The following is a 19,360-nucleotide window of genomic DNA, read 5'->3' on the forward strand; positions in this document are numbered from 1 at the left end:
GATCCAGGACATCCAGTGCAGCTTCTGTGATGTGACATAATTTTGAGGAAATTTGTGAAAGTGAGCCAGGCACCCCTTAAGAATCTCATGCCTGACAACCCAGCACCTCAGCAGAGCACTTGCTTAAACCAGGTCAAAAAAACATCCAGCTCAGATATATCAGTTGGTGCTAAGAAACCGACGTGTCACTCATCACTTCGTCCTAAGAAAAAACACTGCATCTGAATAAAAGTACCATCATGAAAACTTGAAAAAGGGATCCAACAAAGGTTACATCTGTTGATGAAAATCATCATATAGTTTTAACACCAATGATTGGCGATGAAGAACAAGTACCAGAGGTTGTAAAGTACTAACATTTCACAAGCTGTAGTAATTGTGCAAATGGTTGATGAAGAAACATAGTTGGTGCCAACTTTTATATCAATGCCATGATAGTCCGAGTGCATGACATTTGAGAATTCAGAGACTTACAGCCTTCTGAAGAGACTGTTCTCCTGGCCTGGTATGAATAAGGATGTCCTAGATTGCTAGGCAGTTTGCTTCATCTACTCGAGATCCCATTTGGCAAGTATCTGTACGGATTTTATTGCTTATTTACCTAGAGCACATAGAAGTCATGACTCTCTATGGGTAATAGATGATAGATTGACCAAGACGGCTCGTTTTGTTACAGTTAGAGAAAATGTGGAAACCCCTAAGCTGGAAAGGACTACCACCTAATATTATTAGTGATCAAGATCACAAGTTTGGATAGGCACTTTTTAAAGGCTATCTTCCATAAGTGGAAGCTACGTTGAATATAAGGGCCTTTGCTTATCGGCAGTCCGTTGATAAAAACGACAGCTATCGACCAAAGCTTAAAAGATATGTTACGTGCTTATGTAAGTAAAGGGCAAACATGTTGAGAAGAGTACCTTTCAAAATTGTCGATTTGCTTAGAATAGTTCAAAGCATTTAGCTATAGTCCATTCATGTTTATGTGTGGATCAGTCTAGAGTTCCACCATCTGTAGGGCTTGAAAAGGAAAGAGTACACGCGGCCAAAGACTTTCTCCAAGGGCATGCATCAGAAGTCAAAGCAAGTACAAAAAAGGCTCAAGATGAAGCTAAAAGTTATGTGAACCCACATAGAATGAAAGCTGAACTTGAACAAGGTGAGAAAATTGAGAGTACCGGAGTTATCTAAAACCCTAAACCAACATTGCTCAATGGACCCATCTACCTACACTTATGTGTTGTAAACCAACTTGCATCCGACCACATTCTTCAACCAGAGGCTCAAATAGATCCTCATTCAAATCTTCAATTAAAAATCCAAATCTAGAATCCAATTGTCACATGGTCTAAGAGAAATGTGATGTTATAGAAAGCACTATTCTTACAAATGATAGACTATGAAACTATAGTTCGTAGGATCTGCGATCTGTTGGCAGCCAATCTTGCTTGTATTTAACAATGAACCCATGTACCTTTACTTTCTTAGCGTATCTAGCAAGCATCCAAACAAGTTCTTCCGAGGTAGAGGATCAAAGAGATCCCAAGTATCTTTTCCCATGATGGCATCTATTTCATGCTTCGTTGCATTTTCTCATGCATATGTCTATATCAACCAATGTAAGTGATTGAGCTGATATGAGTGATTTGATCTGTGCATGACCTTGGATGCACATGTATGAGATTTGTTGTTGTGCATCTTGAACATGCAACATCAGTGCTCCAATTGCACTTTCTTTCTCATATTCTCATTGACCTCCTTTAGTATTGCTCTTAGGCAGTTCTTGGAATTTCAAATACATTTGCAACTCAATTTTTTAGAGTCTTGTTTAATTCATTGGTATTTTAGCCCCTACCTTGTAGGCTAGTGTGCACATTGTGCACTATTAGTGTAGGCCATCTTCCCCCGGTCATATTGATGCCCTCTAGGCCCTGGTACATGCCATGTAGCTTTAGTTATTGGCACTTAGGTCACCTAGTACTTTAAGTGTCTTATGACACCTAGTACTAGTGGTACCACTAGAACACTAGGTCCTAGGGTTCTCTTTTATAGTACTTTGTACTTTCATTTTCATTACTAGTTGATGTGACGGCTTCCACTTCTTGCTACACTCTTGTGCATCCTTTTGCTTCCGTGAGCCTATAGTGGTATCAGAGCACTTCCTTCCCAGACCTGCTCCCTACTCCTAGCTTCCTACTTCCAGCTCCAGCTCCCGCACAGCTCCAATGCGACCCCCCAACCTGCTGTCCATATGATTCCCTACGGTGCGTCAACTGTCGGGAAAAAAATCTTCGTCTGTACAATTCCGTACGGCTGTCCGTACTGCGCGTCATAACATATCCGTACAATTGTACGGAGTTCTGTACTGTCCCCGTACAATTGTTTCTTCCATACCATTTTTAATTTTTGTACATTTTCGTACTTCGGCGTCCATAAATTTCGTACCGGCCGTACTATTCCGTACATTCCGTACCGTCCAGAGCAGACATTGCAACAGATCTGCAATTTTTTGCTGACATTTGGGGCTTTTGCATTCGGGCTTCGATTTTGCAATTTTAGGGCTTTTGCAGGACATTGGCAAATTTGGGGTTTTTTAGTTCATTTCCCTTCTTTTGGTTGCAATTTTGCAAGACATTGGAGCTTTGGGATCTGGATTGCAATTTCTTCTTCAGATTGCAGGACATTGTGTCACATTTGCAGGACATTGGATCAGATTAAGACATTGGGTCACATTTGCAAAATCTCAGTAAAATTTGGAGCTTTTCTGTATTTGCCCTCTTTTTGGCTTTTTTGCCCTCATTACATTTGGGGCTTTTGCCAGATTTGCTGATTTTGGCAGTGGTCATTGCCTGACACAATCACATTTGGGTCAAATTTGCATTTGCCCTTTGATTTGGGCTGGAAATTTGCAGGACATTCATATGCAAGAAGCGCATTGCTTCAGAAAAAAAGAAAGCAGGATTGACAGTAAATGCCTCACATGCAATTGAATCCCACGAGCCAGCAGATGCCTCACATGCACATGCTCTCCAGGATGATTGGGCATGGGCTGTCCATTGCTCCTTTGATCCCTCCAAAGTTGATGCATTCTTTACTGCTAATGATGCTCAGTCTTGATATTTTGATAGTGGTGCTTCCAAGCACGTCACATCTTGCAAACAGTTGTTTCATTCCTTGGCTAATGCACCTCGAGGGGGGACTATCACATGTGCTAATAATGCTTCCTATGCTGTAAAAGGAATTGGAGATGTGCAACTCACATCCATTTCAAGCCATCCTGTCACTTTGACAAATGTTCTTTTTTTGCCTGGAATTGAAGTCAACTTGATTTCAATTTCAGCAATTTCAGAGTGATCTTTGATGGATACAGATGCCTAGCATATGATCTTCGTGACGACAATGCCATAGTTCTCACTAGCACTTTGCAAAAGGGGCTTTATCATCTTGATCATCACTCAGCTGCACTTTCTATTGAAGCATTTGCTATTTCAGATTCACAACTTGCTGAAACTCATCTTTGGCATGAGAGAATGGGTCATCTCAATTATAGAGCTCTTGCCAAGTTACATTCACAAGGCATGGCAAATGATGTACCTCAAACTCATACAATTTCCAAACATAAGGCAATCAAATGCATATTTATTGGTTACAGCCAAGAAAGCAGAGGGTATCAGTTATACCAACCAAATACTGGGAAGATTATTGTCAGTAGAGATGTAATCTTTGCTGAACATTCGGCTTCTCCTCTTGTGGACTGCAAAGCTAAGCCAGAAGTTGACATGTTTGATGCCTTAGACTCTTGGTTACCTCTGCTTCCCTCAAAGGGGGACTTTGACCAGCAACATGAGCCTCCTGCAGGCCCTCCAACAAGCAATGATCAGCCAGCACCCCATGCTAATTTGCCGGTTCCTCTTCCAGCACAAAATGATCCCACTATTCATGATGTAGTGATTGAAGAAAGAGCTGTCAATAGACAGCAAAGGCAAGTTCCCAGATGGCTTCTTGACACATTGAGGGACAGCAAACAAGATCAACCTCTTGCTGCCCGGACGAGATCAGGGAATAGACAGATGCATGGTCACTTTCTTGAGTTTGCACTCTTTGCTACAGCTTGCAATGAAGAGCCTTTGTGCCATAAAGATGTTTTTGACAGCAAAGAGGATGGATGCAAAGTTGGAACCGTACGCGTACGGTCGTCCGTACCGTACGGATTCCATACTTCTATTCCGTACACATTTTTTTTTTGGGGCAAAAAAATATACTTACCACAGTCCGCCCGTACAGCCAATTTGCAACAGCAGGCTTCGTTCTCCACGCTCCAGCCTCCACTATTGACCCTTGGCCCTTGAAAGTTGAGCCCAGCCGTACGGCCCGTACCATTTCCGTATAGCCTTGGCCCTTGAGCCCAGCCGTACAAACTCCATACAAGCTACAGCCAAGCTGCCAGCGGTACAGCCAGCGTAGTACGTACCAAGTCCTGCAGGCTGCCGTACAGCCAGCCCTCCAATCACCCCTGACCCAAGATCCAACACAGGCTGCAGCCATCCAGAGTCCAGACTCCAGGAGGACCGAGGTGACCACTGACTCCCTCTTATCTCTTCCAAGTTCCATGTTATCTGTTGAAGTTTGGGTCTTGAAGTTTCTTCTCATTCTGAAATTCAGATTCTCATCTCTCTCTCTCTCTCTCTCTCTCTCTCTCTCTCTCAGATGGGAAGAAAGAAAGGAGAAGAATGGGAATTTATGGAGACACTGAAGCCTTTGGGAAAGGGGCAGTTCACTTGTAAATGCAAGTACTGTCCTCACAAATGGGATGGAGGACCTACCCGCATCAGAGCACACTTTCTTGGGTTGACAGGCCTTGGGGTTGACCCTTGCTCCTCCCCCCCTGAAAAGACACTTGCAGAAGGTTGCAAGCAAAGGCAAAAATAAAAAAATTGTAGAAGAGCTTGATGCAGATGTGGCTGATTTGGGAAATGCTTGGGAGAGTGGTGCTGCAAGTGCAAGTGCATCTACACATGAACCAAAAAATAAGAAACAAAAGGTGACCCAAGGAGCCTTGGCCAAGGCACGGGAGTCCCAGGCACGAAAGGATGCCCACATTACTCTTCGGCACTTTTTCTTTGCAGAGGACATTCCTCATTGGAAGGTGAGGAGTCCATATTTTTTGGAAATGGTCCGTGCAATTTGCTAAGTTGAGCCTAGCTTTAAGCCTCCATCCTACAAATCCTTGCGCACTTCGGAGCTGAAAAATGAGGTGGTATGCATAGATCGAGAGTTGCTGCAGTATCGGGAGAGATGGAAAAAGTATGGATGCAGCATAGTGTGTGATGGTTGGTCTGACACTCGGCGTAGGCCTATCATTAATATTATGGTCTCATGCATTTTTGGATCTGTCTTCTTGAAGTCTGTGGATACTAGTGGGCAGTATAAATCAGGGGAATACATTTTTGGGATATTAAAAGATGCCATTCTTGATGTTGGGCCAGATAATGTGGTGTAGGTGTGCATGGATAATGCATCTAACTGCGTGCGAGCAAGAGATTTAGTAGAGGAGGAGTGGCCTCATATTTTCTATACTAGATGCACATGCCATTGCCTTGACCTCTTGTTTAAGGACATTGGGCAGCTTGCTTGGGTGAAGCCAGTGTTAACACATGCCAACATGATTGTCACGTTTGTTACTCGAAAGCATGTTAGCATTATACAGAACTTTCAGCAAGAAGGAATTAGTGAAACCTGCACAGACTCAGTTTGCTTACATGTTTATCGTGTTAGCAAACTTGTTGGATGAGAATGTCTACAATGGATTGTGTCGTATGGTTGTGAGTGATGAGTACTACAAGAAGAAAGTATCACGCACTGTGAAAGCACAACAGGTGTCTTCCATTGTATTGGGTGCCTCGTTTTGGCAGGAAGCAAGAGTCATAGTGAAGATATGTGCACCTATTCTGAAGATCCTCCATTTGGCTGATAGGGAAGGGGCTCCCATGGGACTTGTATATGAGCTCACTGATCGAATGGTGGAGAAGATACAGACTATAGATGGCATAGACTCCTCCAAGTTGGCTGATGTTAGAGCCTTGTGTGTTAATAGGTGGGATATGATGCACTCTCCTTTACATGGAGCAGCTTTTGTTCTGCATCCTATTTGGAGAGAGAAATCCAGATGGTGATAAGGAGGTGCATGATGGGTGGATGGATGTCATTGAGCGGTACACGAAGTATGATGTTGAGAGGCAGGGCATCTTATTTGATGAGTTTGATGTTTACAAGTCCATGTCAGGCACACTTGCTAGGGCAATTGTGAAGGATGATAAGAGGATGCACTAAGGGGTGAAGTGGTGGGAGCCATTTGAGGCTCACACTCCAAATTTGCAGCAGTTGGCTATTCGAGTGCTCTCATAGGGGACATGTGCTTCTCCTTGTGAGAGGAACTGGAGCACATTCTCTCTTATACATACCAAAAGAAGGAATAGGCTTCTTCCAAAGAATACAAATATTATACATCCATACTAATTTGCGACTGATCTCCAAAATCAAGGAAAGGGGATTTGAGAAGATAGAAGTGACCTTGGAAATGATGATCAAGGAGAAGGATGATGAAAGGCCATGGTTGTAAGACACGTTAAGACACGACACGTTAGACACGCTTCAGACACGAGTGTCTAAAGTGTCTTAAAGATAAGACACGTAAGACACGCCATTGTGGTTATAATAATAAATATTTAATTAATATATGTATAAGTATACAAATGTACAACTTGCTAGCATAGCTAGCTGCTAGATTCTAGAAGTACAATAAGCTACACTTAAATAATGCAAGAAGAAACAATGCACTTGTACAATGTAGACTCGTCACTCAAGACTTAAAAGTTAAAGTTAAGACTCACGACTGAAGAGCTCACAAGTTTTGAGTACTTAAAGGTTTAAACTGACAATTGAATCTTGTCACATGTGACATGAATGAAAACTGCATCTCGATACATATAATTGAAAGGAAGCTTTCGACTCTCAAGACTCAAATCTCTGAAGATTCATCCTAATCTGAATCTATGAGGTCACTGCTACTGCTAGATCCAAAGTCACCTTCAATGATAGCATGGCTAAGTCAAACTCAATGTGTGTTGTTACTCCCCACCCACAAAAAAAAAAAAAAAAAACGCAAGAGTGTCTTAAGGTAAGACACGTGTCTTAAGTGTCTTAAGTGTCTTATCATAAGACACGAGTGTCTTAACAACCATGTGAAAGGCTGCTTGCTTTGCAAGAGACTACAGAGGGAGAAGAGGAGATTCCAGCCGGACCATCCCCTCTTGTTACAGGAAGGATGAATGTTGCTGCAGCTTCAAGCAGCTCGAGTATTTTGGAGTCCCATGCCGAGGCAGATGAGATCAACAGTGATGAGGAGGAGGATGAGGAGAAGGAGGAGGAGGAGGATGGCACTGATGCTGTATGAGGCACAAGATGAGGATGCACCTTGAGGCTTGAGCCTCATCAGTTGTGATGCATTTCAGTTTTGTTTCTTGGCTGTAGCCTGTGGCAGCTTGCAGGGCCCAGGCTGGCAGCCTTTTCAGTTTGTTATATGATGTTTTCCAGCTTGCCTTTGATGTACCTGCAGCCTACAGGGCCCAAGATTCTTTCACTTTTCTAGTATCTACTACCTGCTACCTTTGATGATTGATCATGATGTTTTGGTGTCTATCACTATGTATCAGATGACAGAATCCAATTCCTGGACTCTTCATGACTTTAAAATCAATAAAAGTTTGAAGTTTTGTAATTCTCTCTCAAGTAAATGTGTACATTCTATATTTTTCTGATTTTTTTGGGGTAAAATTAGGGTCACGTATGATTCAGCCCCGGGGGCTGAACCATACTCCAATCATACTTCCGTACCCATATTGAACCATACTCCAATCATACTTCCATACCCATATGACGTATGCGTATGGTCACGTATGGAAAAAACTATGGATGGATGCAATGATAGCTGAGCTACAATCCATTGCCAAAAATGACACATGGGAATTAATAGATCTCCCTCCCGGCAAGCATGCCATTGGTACCCGGTGGGTCTACAAATTAAAAAGGAAATTTGATGGCAGCATAGATCAACACAAGCAAAAGGGTATGCCCAACAACAAGACATTGACTTTGAGGAGACCTTTGCTCCCACTTCCAGGATTACTACTATTAGATGTGTCATTGCCATTGCAGCCCATCACCATTGGCAAGTGCTCCAGCTTGACATCAAGACTGCCTTTCTTCATGGGGATCTGCAAGAAGAAGTTTATGTGACACAACCTCTTGGCTTTGAGGTTGTTGGCTCTGAAAACAAGGCATGCCGGCTGAGAAAAGCCCTTTATGGTTTGAAGCAGGCACCCAGGGAATGGTATGCTAAAATTCATGCACACTTAATGTCCCTTGGTTTTCAGAGTAGCCCCACAGAGCCCACTCTTTATGTCCATGGGAGTGGATCTGATTTTTTAGTGCTGATTTTATATGTGGATGACATGCTGATCACGGGCCCTGATACTCAGCATATTGCAGCTTTCAAGGCTGATTTGCAGCAAGCTTTTGATCAAACATGGGACAACTGCACTATTATTTGGGCATTCAGTTTGCTCATGTTGAGGGGGGTATCATAATGTCACAGTCCAAGTATATTGGACAGCTCCTTTGATCGTTTTCAGTTTGAGGATTGCAAGCCAATCTCTACTCCAGTGGACCCTGGCTTCAAATTTTCAGCTCATGATGGGAGCCCACCATGTGATATCACTCTTTACTAGCAGGTTGTTGGATGTCTCATTTACTTATGCCACACCAGACCTGACTTACAGTATGCTGTATCCCAACTCAACAGGTTCATGCACATGCCCAGTTCACAGCATTGGCAGGCAGTGAAGAGAGTCTTCAGATATCTCAAAGGCATTCAGGATTTAGCCCTCTTCTATGGTGATCAGGGTTCACTTACCATTGCATGCTTACACGGATAGTGACTGGGCAAGTTGTTCCGACACCAGAGTGTCACATACCGGCAACTATTTTTTGTTTGGCAGTTCATGTATCTCTTGGCTCAGCAAGAAGCAACCAACAATTGCCACATCCAACTGTGAGGCTGAGTACGGGGCAGCCTTCACCGCTACAGTAGAGTGTATCTGGCTTCGACAGTTACTTACAGATCTTGATATTTGCCAAACATCCTCCACCATGTCTACACTGATAGTCAGAGTGCTTTGGCCATCGCGCATAATCCAATGTTTCATGCGCGTACCAAGCACATTGAAGTTCACTATCATTATGTTCGAGAGCGGTTGTCAACAGGAGACACAGAGTTGTCCTACCTTCCCACACAGGACAACATAGCAGATATGTTTACAAAGGCACTTCCTCGTCCCAAGTTCGAAGTCTTTCGACAGGCTTTACACTTGGTTCCCCTTGTTACATGATCTGGCATACCTTGTACATTCATAGGTAGCTATATCCTTTTGGATGAACATGTACCACCATGACCAGAAAATACGCCCATAGATCTCCACCATGTTGCGTCATGCTGCAGCCCTTTGCCGGCACCATGTCCTGCCCGTACACCTTCCGTATACTGCCCTGCAGCAGCTCATACAGATCCGTACAGTGGCTGACGTCATCGTGCCTTCGTTCCTTGATGGAGATGCTGTGCAAATCTGCTCTGCTCTGTCCTTGATGGTCACCTGGCCATTCTCTGCCAGATCTGCCTTTCTTCTGCCAGGTACTCTCCTTTCTTTGTGTGAGGTGCTGCCCATGTGGCAGGCCCCTCCCTCTTTCTTTTCCTAGGTTCACCCCCCCCCATGCTCTCTCTCTCTCTCTCTCTCTCTCTCTCTCTCTCTCTCTCTCTCTGTCAGCCTCACCGCTCCCTCCCTCCCGCCGCTCCCTCCCTCCCTCCGCTCAGCCTCGCCACTCCCCTAGCCTCTCCGCTCCATTCTCCTAGCCTCGCCGCTCCCCTAGCCTCTCCGTTCCCCTAGCCTCCCCGCCCCCTAGCCGCTCCGCTCAACCTCCTCCCTTCCTGCTCCGCCCCTCCTGCTGCAGCTCCCACCACCTGCTGCAACTCCCCCCGCCTCCTGCAGCTCCCTCTGTTGCACCGCCGCCTCCCCCCCTGCTCCACCTCTGCTGCCCCTCCTGCCCCGCCTCTCCAGCTCCGCCCCCCCCTCCTGCTCTGCCCCTTCTGCTTCGCCTGCTGCCGCTCCCCTGCCGGCTGCAGCTCCCTCCTGCTTCGCCTCCCGCCTGCTGCATCTCCCCCGCTCCACTCCAGCCACCTATTGCCACCCCTCAGCTCCCCACCATCCTTCATCCACCCCCTCGCGACCCCTCAGCTCCTCCCGCTCCTCCCTCTACCCCTCAGCCACCCCCGCCTGCTCTCCAGCCACCCCCTCCCTTCCCTACTAGCCCCCCCGCCTGCTCTCAGCCTACATACAGCCCCCCCGCCAACCCTCAGCCTCTTTTCAGCCCCCCTGGGGGTACCTCCCATCATGGGGAGGGAGCTCATGCTCATGCTCATGCTCCCGCTCCTGCACTAAGACCTGCACCGAACACGGGTCAAGCAAACAAAATGGGAAAAGGTGGCAAGGATACAGATAAAGATAAAGCCACAAAGAAAAAACAGACATAGCTGAAACTCGAAGATGTGAACACACGATACAACCGTAGTGGACTTGGAGTGGACAGCAAAGCAAAGGCGGGCCCCCACTTCCGCCTCAGCTTCAGCCACATCCTCAGCTTCAGTCTCAGCTTCGGTCTCAGCTACATCAGCTACATCCTCATACTCAGCCTCAACGCCAGCCTCAGCTTCAGCCTCAGTGTCAGCTCTAGTTTCAGTTCCAACTCCACTTCCGCCCACAGCCTCTACTGTTACAGCTACTCGCTCTGATATACCCCTACCCATGACATCGATTGTCCCATCCTCCCCTAGGATAGAGGGGTTGTCATTGACACCATCTCTCCCTTCTTCTCCCGCTAAAGTTCTCTCTCCGATTATGACACCTACTTTGGAGGGGTCGTACACTGTTCCGCACTACTCCACCTTTCTCTCCCCCCTGCCTCTCAATCAACCCACACTCCCTCACCCTGCTGGGATCGCCTCATCATCCCCATACCGCACCCATCTTACCCAGTCATCACCCAGCATCCAGTCTCTTCCTCACACTTTCAGGCCACATTCCTATCAATTTCCGTTAGAGCACGGACGAGCTTACCCATCAAAGGCTTGGGAGTATTTGCTGATGGAGGTCCAAAGCATCCGAGAGCACGAGAGGGAGCTGTCACGCTTCGCACAGGAGCAGACACGTTTCACCAAGGAGCAAGCACGACTCATACAAGAGCAGTCTCAGGCTATCCGAGTCCAAGCTGATCTTATTCAGGGGCTCAGACAGGAGATTGCACAGCTCCGATAGGAGATCACTCCTCTACGTACAGGTCCCAAGGAGCACCTCAGTTGTGGAGGCACAGATTGCGAGCATGCAATCTGCCATCGAGGAGACGTCCAGATGGGTCGACGTAGCCAAACGGAAACCTGCAAGGGTAACCGTTTCGGCTACCCTCCTGGAGCAGCAACAGAGAGCCAGCAAGGCTCTCAACATCAGAGTACGTGGGATTCCCCGCACTGAGGCTATTCCAATGGCAGATGCACAGGCCTTTGTGACCACTACCCTAGGGGCGACTTAGCACAGGATTGAGAGAGCATGGCACGTTGGGAGGGACCCCAACCGAGAGCAGCCCCTTATCATCCGGTTCCATGATGCCCAGGCACGACTTTCGGCTTTACATCGTAGGTCAGCCTTACGAGACCAGCCAACAATCTCCATGGATGAGGACCTCACTCCACTACAGGTTGAGGAGAGGCGTTTCCTGTTGCAGCAACGGGATCAAGCCTGCAAAGAGGGGAAGTGGACAGTAGTACGGGATGGACAACTCCTTACAGTCCCCCATCGGGCACCCACCTCTCCTCCCGCATAGGGGTGCGGGGTCTATGAGACCCAGACATCCGAGACCCTATCCTGTCCATCTGGAACTGTAATGATACCTTATGGTCAAAACCAGGGAACTTCTCAGAATCCTATACAGGTCACGACATAGTCTCTTATACAAAAACACATCAGAGTCCAAAGCGCCCACTACCAACAGTCAGCGGGTATATATGGGAGTCTGCCTACAGAGATGAGACGAGGGATACAGGAGGTTTTCGAGGATCAAGAGTCATCGCAATCCTTTACAGATCCACACTTTTGGGGACCATCTCAGTGGAGCACAGATCCACACTCCAGGTTTCTCTAGATTCGGATCCGACACATGGATAGCCGAGATTTGTTTATTGCAGTTTGCTACTTCCCCCCCAAGACCTCCCGCTTTGCCAAAGATATTCAAGGGGAGGATGAGACATCCCCATTCATTGCTCTGTATCAGTCCATTGTTGACTTCTCGAGCCGCGGGGAAGTCCTCCTAGTTGGGGGCTTCAACGCGAGAACAAACGCTCGTCAAGCACCACTCCTCGACTTTAGGGATGATTCCACTCTACTGTCAGACATTGACCTTGAGGAGGCAGGTATGCTACGAGTTTCAGCTGACAGACGAGGACCGCTCACATCCTATGGGCAGGCCCTATTAGACCTTGGCAGGATGCATGATCTCATTATTTATAATGGTCTTGACAGATGGCCGTGGCTTCAATTGCTTTCCACATGGGGGAGGCTTTTGTGTTGTGGACTACATCATGGGATTCCCTGCCTTCACATCTCGCATCACTAACTTTACCGTAGCACCTCTCCCTCCAGGGACTGACCATACCTATCTTTTCTTTAGCATTTCTACCCCCTGTCGCACAGCACTTTCTACCCCATTGAGCTCTTACTTACTCTGGCCGTCTGTACATACTTCTCACATACATTGACTTTATACTCTTACTAGAAGACCGTGCTGCCCTAGTCACTCGCTCACTACACAAGGCCGCTCTTCACGCCTTTCCCCACACCACCCACACCACCCGCCCACCACCTCCAAGGACCGTACCCTGTAATAGCTGATACAATGATGAGTGTAAGGCTTTACGCCGTCAGCTCAGATTCGAAACAAAAAACAGCCTTGCAAGCGAACCAGAGACGCTACGCGAGTACCGCCATCTAGTACACAAACTTCATGCGTCGAAACAAGGAGGAGCTACTAAATATTCTGTTCAGTAACAACTCTAAGGACTTCTGGCGGAGATTTCTAGAGGGACGGTTCCCCCCACCACTTACTGACACTCAGGTGCGGTCTAATTATGCGCGCACGCTCTATGATATCCCAAATCAGCTAGCCCCTAACCTATCACATCTGCCATGCCTCACATCCTACACCCTCTTCACTAAGAGGGGGGGGGATAAAGGATGCCGTAATGAAACTTTATAATGGCCGAGCGAAGTATCATGAGGGACTATGCACTAAGTTCATTGCATATGAAATTAACCTCCTAGCCCCGATCTTAGCCAAGCTAATTAATGAAGTCATTTGTTTGGGGTTTCCACACACCTGGACCATCAACACTATCTCACCCATCCACAAGGCAAGGGATCCCATGAACCCGGAGAACTACAGGACCATCGTGCAGGATCATGGGACCATGGACCACATTCTCGCGCTCAGATGTATCATCGAGGAGGCGAGGGCACGGAAGCAAAGGGTTTATTGTTGCTTTGTGGACTTCCGCAAGGCATTTGACACCGTTCCAAGAGTCCGCCTCATACGACGCCTACAAGATCTGGGTTACGACCAGGAGATAATTTGGGCTGTCATGGCACTTTATGAGCGAGTTTCAGGGAGAGTCCGGACAGGATCTGGATGGACAGACAAGATCATGAGCACTATCGGGGTCAAACAAGGGTGCAAATTATCACCTACCTTGTTTGGCCTTTACATCGACGAGCTCGAGACAGTGATGCAGACACAGGGTGGGGTAGGTTGCTCTCTCGCAGGCACGCTGATCTGGATATTACTTTATGCAGATGACGTGGCTCTCTTGTCTTCCTCAACAGAGGGGCTCTAGAGACACCTTGACACACTATAGTATTTTTGTGAGTCCCATGATTTGAAGGTCAACTTGGGTAAAACCAAGGTTATGATCTTCAATACATCTCGAGTCGTCATGCGCGATGAGCACTTCACATTTGATGGGTCCCCTGTTGAGGTAGTTTCATCATACACAGAGGGGCTCTAGAGACACCTTGACGCACTACAGTCCTTTTGTGAGTCCCATGATTTGAAGGTCAACTTGGGTAAAACCAAGGTTATGATCTTCAATACATCTCGAGTCGTCATGCGCGATGAGCATTTCACATTTGATGGGTCCCCTGTTGAGGTAGTTTCATCATACACTTATCTTGGGGTTGTCTTTTCCGAACCCATGTTCACCATGAGACCCACGATGCAGGCGCGCCTGAGCAGAGGATATGCTTCATTGGCTAGACTAGAGAGACGATGCTTCCGCTCTCATTTTCAGGATCCACGGACCAAAGGGTTGCTTTTTGACTCCTTGGTCCGCCTTGCAGGGATGTATGCCAGCCCATGCTGGGGGCCAGATTTGTCGGATACAGAGTGGGCCAGGGTGGGGCAGCTACAAGTTCTCATATGTTATCACGGATGATCCGTAGTAAGCCATCTGTCCCTCACCAGATCATTTGGGCAGAGCTTGGGTCACCCCCATTACAGCTAGATGCTGCATTTCAGGTCATTACATATCTGTACCGAGTCAGGGAGTATGGGGATTACACATTTGGGAGTAGCAGGATACCATGGCTAGCATTGTCCTCTTCTATGGCACTTGCAGCAGGGGGAGATCAAAGGTGCTGGTATGCACGCACAAAGAGATGGTTTGCAGGACTAGGGCTTCACATGGACAAACTACCCCCATTCCAATACAGCATGGATGCTCTCTTTTCCACATGGACAGACTACCCCCATTCCAGTACAACATGGATGCTCTGTTTTCTCCCCTCCTATAACACGAGGTTAACTAGGTTATCCGTGAGGATCTACTATAGCTACACACATCCCGGACTTGGTTGGGCCAGAGTGATCTTCCAATGAAGCTGGGCTTCTACAAAGATCACTTCCTACGTATCACAGCGGAGGGTTTCATTGATCCACCAGATACACGCAGATTCACCCGCTGAGGATCTCCCTTGGGCAGTTCCGAGTCTCTTGACACAGACTTCATATCGAAAGCGGCCGAGCAAAGCGGTTACCCAAGGAGAGGCGCATATGCACACTATGTGACATGCAGGAGGTTGAGACAGAGGAGCACTTCATCTTCAGGTGTCCTGTTTACTCTGAGATCCGAGGGCGTTTCTACTGTCTCTTCAAAGATAGTTATGGGATGTTGGCTTGTGTCCTCTCCTACCCAGACTAGCGATGCTTGGCTGGTTTTATTCATGAGATGCTCAGACACCGCGATAGGATACTCTGAGCATGGAGACAGGAGCAGACTTCTCCTTCGACAGATACCTCTCAAAGCTCTATCACGGAGTTCTTTCAGCCAGATCACAAATAACCCCCTCGAGGCGAGACCTCGACATGACCGTGATCCGGAGCTTGTGACCCGACAGCTCAAATAGAGGGTTGACTCACAGATCACACTTAGGGACATCCCCTCCTTGTTTAGGGTCGGAGCCCCGACCGACGAGGGTCACAGTGGCCTTGGTTAGACGCAGAGCTACGACGAGGAGACGTACCAAGACTGCATCCTTGAGGAGGCGACAACGTTCTATTGCTGACCTCATGCCTCCACTTCCACAGCCTCATCCATCCTGATGTCCTATTGTTGACGATGATGATGATGACGATGGTTATAATGATGCTGACAATGATGCTTATATATATATAGTCGGGATATGGCCATTTTACATTTTTTTGCATTCTGCATTGCTGTGGATGCTTGTTTAGTAGCTCCACTACCACAGCTCATTGTATCAGGTTTTGTCACAGTCTCATAGACCCATCGGTCTTCCAAAGAATTTAATAAACTTTCTTTCTTTCTTTCTTTCTCCTCATATGGGGGCTTACAAATGGGGAGGTGACCATTCCACATGACTAAACTCCCTCCCTTCCAGTACAGTATGGACGCTCAGTTTTCTCCCCTCCTGTCACACGAGGTCAACCAGATAATCCGTGAGGATCTCTTACAGCTACACACATCCCAGACCTGGTTGGGACCGAGCGAACTTACTGTGAAGTGTCACCGGGACGTGGTAGTGATGGTGCAGTGTCCAAACTAACTGTCACTGAATTTAGCCTCGGGTGCCAGCCTAGGGGCCCTACTTAATGCCCAAAAGGTACCTATGATTTCATGTGCAATAAGTGCAACTCCTAGTGCTATTAGAGTGGTTTCAATTTCTAAGGTCATTGGTTTGCTTTAGTGGGGTCATCCTTTAAAAATTGACCCCCTAGAGATCCTACAAACTAGGGGTCATTGGTTCCCAAGCATTTAGGGTCATGGTGTGCCAACTGACTCCACTAGGGGCATTAAATTCCCACGCCTCATTTTGCCATGTGTCTATGTGTGGAGCTAGTGTGGCCTCTCTACTTGCCTTGTGGCACCTAGGTGTCACCTCTGGAAGCCCCTGGAAGGCCCTGGAGCCCTTCCTTTCCTTTCCATGCCGTTTTGAGTCTTCACCCCTACCAGAAGTCCCTCATTTTGAAGATGGCGGATTTTTGTGCCTTCTCTCTTACTGGCTGAAGTCAATTTTGGATCTTTCTTCGCAACAGTTCTCCTCCCCTTGCTGCTCTCTGCTGTTGGCATGCTTCCTGGACCTGGACGCCTCCATTCTGGGCCATTTTGGGAGCTTTTCTCGACTTTCTGCGCGACAAAAGTCTTCCTTTCTTGCATCTGAGGCCAAATTCTTGGACGCGTCTTTTCTTGCTATTGCCTGGTGCAAGGCGCATTGAGAATTGAGGTGCTGGTGGGCTGGAATCTCCATTCTGGTGGGCGCAATCATGGCGGATCTGTTTCAGCTTGCTGAACCCTCTCTTTTTTGGTACCGGAAGTCACTCATAGGCAGCTCCCTCCTACTAGAGTCTGCTGTCTGATGTTCAACCAACTTCTAGGGCTGTTCCAGGCTGAAACAAGCTCTTTCTGTTGGCTGGATTCTTATCTTCTTCTTCTATTCTATGCTACTGTCATTCTTACTGAGATTCTGCAAGGTTGGATGCCCTACCATTGGCCCGGAAGAGGATTGGGGCACTGGTTGTGATACTCTCTTCCTGGGGGTTCAGTGGCAAGCATTGGGCTCAGTAATGGCTTTGATATATGTGAATGCATTGCTTGGCATGCTGTCAGGTTGTTCTACTAGTGTTATGCATGGCTATTGAAAGGAATCAAGAGAATAGCACTGGGAGTTGATCACTTGCACAGCCACGGGTTGGCATTGTACTGGGTTGCACCTGCAGGTGAGCTCTTGAAGGAAGTCCCTAACCAATAATTAAATAAATACCGCAAGGGGCACCAAGTGTTGGGGCCAACAGGTGTCACTTTTCATGCTTTTGAGTAGGGGCATTCTAGCCTCCCTTGTCTTAAATGGTTCGGTGATGCTATGCTGTGAAGTTATATGCTCTAAGTTTTGTTTGTGGGCAATGGCAATGGTTCAAGTTGGTTGTATTTCAGATTTGTGAGATAATAGAGTCAATTACACTACCCTTTGTTGGTCAAAAGCCGGTTACAGTGGTTCCATCACCGGGACCCTCATTAAACCAGCCAGAGGAGTCCCTAGGCAGCTTGGGTAGAGAAAGCATTTGCTGATTTTTGGTACAGCCATCCATTGTTTTGGATATGGAGCATATAAGGCTTGATTATGATGCAGACTCAGAGTCTAAGCCAGAGCCGCAAATAAGGGGAGCACACCCCGAAATAAGAGTGCAAGATGCAGCCCAGGAAGGGCAGAATATTCAGGTTGATGCATTGGGGCAGCCAGCTCCACAAGTGCATAATCCTATGGGTACAATTGCATTGGGTGCTGACCCACGTGTACATCCAAATGCTATGGCAATAATGCAAACACGGATGGCTTCAGTGTTGCAAGTTTTGCTAAGACTGTGCATAATCCAGCTTTGATGCCGCAGGCAGAGGCACAGCCCATTCAGGGTCCACAAATGCATGTGGGACAGCCACTACTAGAGCCACAGACACCAGTGGTACAGCCACTTGCAGTGCCACAGAGGCAGGGACCAAATGGGAATGAGCATGGCAGCAATGCTCAGATTGCGCAACAAGGGCAGCAAGCCGAACCATAGTATGTGGTTCAGCCAACACAGTTTGGAGGAGGATCTATATTTCAGGCCATGACCTCACAGCCAGCCCCAAATTCTTTGTATGCTAATGTGGGGATACAGCCTGGAATGCAGGGAGGCAGTCCCATGGTGTCACACACTCAGGCAGTACCACTTGTGCCACCAAACACAGCTGTGGGGGGTGTTCTTCAAGCTCAAAAAGGACCCCAAGGACAGCAGCCTCTTTATTTGCAGCCCCCTGGCTAGGATCAGTTGGAGCCCAAGCTTAAGATGAAAAATTACAAGGAAGGGGGGGCAGCAGTGAAGTTTGAGACCTTCAATGGACATGCAAATCTTCCTAAAGAGCTCAGGGATTGTTGTACTAAGACACACATTTCCAGCATGTCACAGTTGATAGAGAATGCCAACACAACTTACTCAATCATGGAGGGCAGAGTCTCAGGCTTCAAAAGCAACTTTAAGGAGGAGCCAAAGAAACCAGAGCAAGCTGGAAAAGTCCCTCTTAAATCAAAGTTTGTGGCAGGACAAAGGAGAAAACAACAGCCCTCTTCTCTCACTCCTGAAGAGAGGAATAAATTGTTTGCTGAAGGGAGGTGTTTTCTCTGCAAAGAGACGGGTCATAGGGCTGCAGATTGTCCTAACAAGAAGAGGAAGGAACCTGCAGCAACTCTAATCAAGGCACAAAAGAGGACCCCAGAGGCAAGAAACCCAAGCCAAGTGCTGGCCACATTCCTGATATCATTGGGGGTGAGCATGATCAGAAGAAGACAGAGATGTGCAGAGCATGGGGCAAGCTACGGGATCAGCATTGTCTGTACTTCTTTGACTCAGGAGCCAAAGCAAATTGTATAACTCCTGAACTTGTAGCTCAGTTGGGTCTTCGACCACAGGAGATTGGCCCTCTTTGTGAGGCCAACATGGCTAATCCGGAGCTCAGTACCCCTGTCACTCCTATCATAGGGAAGCTACAGATTCACATTCAAGGATATGTGGACTATGAGGATTTCTATGTGATGCCTTGGATGTACCGTGTTCATGCTAATTTCTCCAAGCTGGAAAAACAGCAAACTGAGTTTTTATT

General features: G+C 47.2%; 1 protein-coding gene and 1 pseudogene across 2 annotated transcripts in view; one reads left to right on the forward strand and one right to left on the reverse strand.

Annotated features, from left to right (window-relative positions):
* The window catches only part of CBP20 (CAP-binding protein 20), a 54,814-nt gene that overhangs the window by 12,487 nt on the left and 22,967 nt on the right, over positions 1 to 19,360 (reverse strand). The gene's annotated exons all lie outside the window — the stretch shown is intronic.
* LOC147892458 (uncharacterized) lies at positions 448 to 18,282 on the forward strand (annotated as a pseudogene).

The sequence above is a fragment of the Dipteris shenzhenensis genome, chromosome 16 (assembly GCF_047967505.1).
Source record: "Dipteris shenzhenensis isolate YYH24624 ecotype China chromosome 16, Dip_SZ_1.0, whole genome shotgun sequence".
Lineage (NCBI taxonomy): Eukaryota > Viridiplantae > Streptophyta > Polypodiopsida > Gleicheniales > Dipteridaceae > Dipteris > Dipteris shenzhenensis.